Source organism: Crocodylus siamensis, chromosome 3, assembly GCF_052110815.1.
Source record: "Crocodylus siamensis isolate JL-2025a chromosome 3, ASM5211081v1, whole genome shotgun sequence".
Classification (NCBI taxonomy): domain Eukaryota; kingdom Metazoa; phylum Chordata; order Crocodylia; family Crocodylidae; genus Crocodylus; species Crocodylus siamensis.
The window spans coordinates 139,252,810-139,258,809 of record NC_143397.1 but is presented as its reverse complement, the minus strand read 5'-3'; positions in this window follow the sequence as shown (position 1 = coordinate 139,258,809).

The following is a 6,000-nucleotide window of genomic DNA, read 5'->3' as shown; positions in this document are numbered from 1 at the left end:
TAGCCTTCAGCTTGAACACCTTAGACACATCATTAATGACCTCCAAACCCTCCTGGAACAGGATGACTGTCTCAAGGTAGTCATGCAGAAAAAACCTGTCCTGGCTTATAGACAGCCATCTAACTTCTAATGACATCTCTCAGGCAACAGACTAACAACTCTCATCCTCTCCAAGGCACCAGACCTTGCAATAGACCGAAATATCTGCTGTGTCCCCACATCATCACTGGACTGAATAACAAGGAATACAACATCTAAGGTTCATTCACCTGCAAGTCTACCAACATCGTATACACCATACCCTTTTTACAATGCTATCTACATCAGACACACAGGGCAATCTCTACACGCAAGAATGAATGAACACTGATTTGACAACAGCTTTAAAAAGACCCAAAGGCCTGTGTCAGCACAAAGGCCTCCCTGGACATTCATTGCTGACCTCAGGATTGCTGTTCCAAGTTTCAGTGGGAAACTGCAGAACAAGAAATCATTCACAGACTTGACTGAGTTAAGTATGATTTAACTAGGGACTATGGCTTCTTAGCCCATTAGCTGGATTAGTTTTTGCAACCCCTTTTTTCCTATTTTGTTTGTTTGCTTCTCCCAGCACTATAACTCTCCCCACTCTCATTTTCCCTCCCCCCTCTCCTCCACCTTTCATATTCAAATCATACACTCTATCCATTCTTCTATGCTGTCCTTTTACAACATCTGATGAAATGAACTCAAGTTCATGAAAGCTTGTGGTCTACATATATCTTATTTAGTTAGTCTAAGGTGCATATCTACCCTGCTTTCTGCCCAACTTCAGACTAACACAGCTAACTACCTCTACCAGGGGCATGGGAGTACTGTTGCATCCTTCTTTTGGACCACACCACAAGGGCAGCGGCTGGTGACTTTTTTTAAGTGTCTGAATCAAGAAAGATTATCCCTCCTCATAACCTCCTCCTTTCCCCTCTGGGATCAGTGACATACCTTTCCCCTCCCTTCCTCTCTTTCTCACCCACTGCTACCACTGCCCCCAACTGACCCAGGGAAGGGAGGAGATCTAGATCTGCTCCTGCCCTACTCTAGCCTGGCTGCATGGAAAGCTGGGCTCAGCAGGTGACAGCAGCAGGGGTAATGGGCATGTTCCTTCTCCCTGCCCAGTCCCCCTGGATGTTCCCTACCAGCCAGAGAGTAGCACAGAGATAGGGAACCCATCTCCAACTGCTGTCCTCAGCCAAGCCTGGCACCTCATGCTAGAGTGGGAAGGAAGTGGCTGTGGAACTTCTTCGACCCCTGTGTCAAGGCATGACAGCAACGGACAGGAGAGGGGAGATGCTGCTGAGTATGGAGGGGCAGGGAAGGGTACTGAGAAGTGGGGGGAAATTTTTACTAGATTCTGGGACTTTTAAAAAGTCCCTGGCTGCTGCTTCTGTAGTATGGTCTCTCTGCCCCAGTGGGGGGAAGGCAGGGAGTGGGGGAGTACAACCAACCTGAGGTTACTGCTCTTGCTTTCCCCTTTTAAAATCCTGAATCTTCCTACAGATAAAACCCATCTATTGTGCTACTGAAATCCTGCAAGGCCTGGGCAGCCTGCTATAGCACACTCTGTGTTGGACTGAGGTTACTAAGAATGATGACTATACTGCAGTTGCTTGGGGATGTAGGGGGGCAGTCAGTAAGGCCAAGGCAGAGATGGAATTAGGGCTAGTTTCCCAGATTAAGGACAATAAGAAGTCCTTCTTTAAATACATGGGGGTAAAAAGAAGGTTCCGGGTAATGTGGGGCCCCTGCAGGACACGTTAGGAAATTTGGTCGTCACACCAGACAACAAAGCCAACATATTTGACGATTTTTTTTGCCTCCGTCTTCCTAAGCAGGGACCGGAACAGCCACCCCCCCCCCGCTGGGCCCCCCTCAGGTCCCAGGGGAGGCAGACCTGGGCCAAGGGTTAGTAAGGAACTAGTTAGGGAACTTGTGGAGGGATTGGATGTATTCAAGTCAGCCGGTCTGGACGATCTCCACCCTAGAGTTCTAAAGGAATTGGCTGAGGTCATTGCAGGACCCTTGGCATGGCTTTACGAGCACTCATGGTGCTCTGGTGTGGTGCCAGAGGACTCGAAGAGGGCCAACGTGGTTCCCATCTTCAAAAAGGGGAAGAAGGAGGACCCAGGAAACTATAGGCCAGTTAGTCTCACTTTGATCCTAGGCAAGCTGTTTGAGAAAATTATGCTGGCACACATTCACGAGGGACCAGCAGGGGATTTCATGCTTGGGGGCAACCAACACGGGTTCATCAGTGGCAGGTCCTGTTAGACCAACCTGGTGGCCTTCTATGATCAGATCACCAAATCATTAGATGCAGGAGTAGCAGTGGACATAGTCTTCCTGGACTTTTGGAAGGCCTTCGACACTGTCTCTCACCCTGTTCTCATTAAGAAACTGGGGGACTGTGGTGTCGACATCCACACAATCAATTGGGTTGCCAACTGGCTGGAGGGCCGCACCCAGAGGGTGGTGGTGGATGGGTCATTTTCGACTTGGAGGGATGTGGGCAGTGGGGTTCTGCAGGGCTCGGTCCTTGGGCCCGCACTGTGCAACATCTTCATCAGGAACTTGGACGAGGGGGTAAGAAGCACCTTGTTCAAATATGCTGATGACACTAAGATGTGGGGGGATGTGGGCACTCTAGAAGGGAGAATAGGCTACAATCAGACCTAGATAGGTTACAGGGGTGGGCGGATGAGAATAGGATGGGATTCAACACTGACAAGTGCAAAGTGATGCACCTGGGGAGGAACAACTGGCTCCATACTTATAGGTTGGGGAACTCCCCTCTTGTCAGTACAGAGGCAGAAAAGGATCTTGGAGTCATCATTGACTCCACGATGAACATGGGCCGGCAGTGTGGGGAGGCAGTCAGGAAGGCCAACCGTACCTTGTCATGCATCCACAGATGCATCTCGAGCAGATCCAAGGAGGTGTTCCTCCCCCTTTATGCGGCACTGGTCAGGCCGCAGTTGAAGTACTGCGTCCATTTCTGGGTGCCGCACTTCAAGAGGGATGTGGACAACATGGAGAGGGTGCAGAGGAGGGCCACTCACATGATCAGGGGGCAGCAGGGCAGGCCCTACGAGGAGAGGCTACGGGACCTGAACCTGTTCAGCCTCCAGAAGAGAAGGCTGAGGGGGAATCTAGTGGCCTGTTACAAACTAGTCAGAGGGGATCAGCAGGCACTGGGGAAGTCCCTGTTCCCCCGAGCACGACCAGGAGTGACCAGGAATAATGGTTACAAGCTGGCAGAGGGTAGATTTAGGCTAGATATCAGGAGGCGCTACTTCATGGTCAGGGTGGCTAGGATCTGGAACCAACTTCCAAGAGAAGTGGTGCTGGCCCCTACCCTGGGGGTCTTTAAGAGGAGGTTAGATGAACGCCTTGCTGGGGTCATTTGACCCCAGTAATCTTTCCTGCCATGGCAGGGGGTCGAACTAGATGATCTACTCAGGTCCCTCCGACCCAAGTAACTATGAAAATATGAAACTATGAAAATGTCTATGCTATAGTGGTAGCATGTTCCAAACAGGCTGTTCCTACAAATCCTTGAGGTCAACAACAGAAAGACAATCCTGGAGTAGCCCCAGAGGCATATTTCTGGGTTCAGAGCATATGTGAAGAAGTGGGTGGATGGGGCATGCTCAGGGATGTCCTACTCCAAGACACACTATTACCGCAATGTGGACATGCTCTAAATGTTTCTGCTGAAATGTTGCACCAAATCAGTTCCTAGAGCTCCCAAACTTTGATGGCATGTAGCTGATATTGTTTAGATTATTTCACTCACACATGCTGCACAGGTCCTTTAAAAAATATATGATCCTGGAGGATGAACCTAGAAAAAATTTTGGATTACTATCCTGAATTCACTGCCAATATCAAAGAGCTACACCCATCTGCATAACTGAATAAGTGTGCCACCAGATACCTAGTACTGCCAGAGACAGAAATACCTAGCCACCAGCTCTATCCATCTGTTGCAGCCAGGAGCGGGCAAATTCTGGCCTGCAGGCTGGATCTGGCCAGCAGTGGACCCCATTTCCTAGCAGCCCCTACTTGCATGGCTGGGGCTGGTCTCCATGGCAACCCCAGCCACAGTTGCACTGTGATAGTGTAAGGCTGGGGTTGCCATGGAGATCGGGCCCAGCCCCACTGGCAGGGCATGTGGCAGGGCAGGGCAGAGGGCTGCTCCAGAGCTGCTGGGATCTTGTGACAGGGGCAGCTTGTTTGAGGGCCAAGACAGAGCCATGATCTGTACCCTGCAAGCTCCAGGCAGGGGTGCACAGGCAGCAGATCACACCTGTGCTCAGGCTTCTTGCAGTGGTGATAGTGTAGTCCTGAGCCAAGGCAGAGCTGTGATCTGCTGCCTGTGTGCCCTTGCCCAGAGCATGCAAGCTACAGATTGTGGCTCTGCCATGGCCCCAGCCAAGCTGCTCCAGCTGCAAGATCCAAGAGGCTCCAGAGCAGCCCTCTGCCATGGCCTGCCACATACCTTGACTGTGTGGCTGGGGCTGATCTCCATGGCAACCTCAGCCTTGTGCTATCACAGCACAGCTGTGGCTGGGGTCTCCATGGAAACTGGCCCTAGCCAAGCGGGGAGGGGTTACTGGGAAATGGAGTCCAGCTGCTGGCTGGATCTGCCATTTTGCCCACCCCTGGTTTAAGCATTTGACTGATGTACTTTTGTGTATTGCCTGTATCATTTTGGAGACCCTGAAGCACCTTGTATTTGTAAAGGGCATGTCCACACAGATAGCAAGGGACGTCACCAAACCTAAACTCAATTCATATTATAAACCCTTAACATTGATCCCTTCCATCACTTCTGCCTGAATATGGGCTGCTGACCCCAAGTGCCCAAGGGCTAGGGGTGGATTCAGGGAGAAGGTACTGGCGTAGTCCCCTCCTCCCACTCCAACTTTGATTCCTGCTCCACTCAAGCTAAAAACCAACTTCCCAGCAGTGGCAGCAGCATTTTTATCCTGGTATCACCAAGGGAAACAATTGATTTCATGGTTTATACTCTACATGACTACTGCTAATTTCTCTTCACTTCACAGGTGTTAACAATCCTCTCTCCTTTTTAATGTTCTGGATGTTCCACTAATCAAGGTACCTTTTCTTCTACAATGTTGCTGTCGGTTAGCTACTCCTAGTAATGTCTCTCTCCTATTTCACAGCCTTGCAGACTGTTTTTATCTCTAGTGAAAAAACAGTCAATTGACATGTGGAAACATGAACTCAGGTGAACATTAACACGTTAAAATAACTGTCAGTGAAGTGTTGGATGCACTGTCAAGATGCTTAAGAAGGCTAGACTTTGTTTTTTGAATCTGAATAAGAGCCAAATTTAATTCTAAAATTTATAGGACTAAGAAAATAACATCTATTGATTATTTTTCTCTAATTTGTTGTGTTTTTTTATACTTATATCATTTAGCTAATTAATTCACATTCTAATAAAGTTTTACTTTTTGCTTAACTGGCAATAAATATGTGTTGCGTTAGATGGTGCACCACACCATCTGTACCCCGCTTTTCAAAATCCTAGATCCAACCATACCAAAGGCAGACGAAACTCTTATGCTGCAGAATGGATCCACGTGTCAAAACACACATATAGGAGAAAGTCTTGCAATCACATTGTTCTTTACTCTTCCTTTTGGCCCTTCTGCACCCACTCTTTACTCATTCACTACCTGCAAGCTGGAGAATACTATTTAACCCTTTTCTCCACAACTATATTTTTCAAGAAGCTTACCCTGTAGCTAGCACTTATCATTCTACAACCATGACAGCCACACGCAGTTCCAAAAGGTCCAAGGAGCATATCTGCATATTTCCATAAATCCTACAACTCTGGCGGAAGCATGGAAAAGATTTATCATTCTGAACCCCTTTCACAGCACCTAGAACTAGGGTGTCTCAATAGTGCCATTGATGCCACCTCCCTAT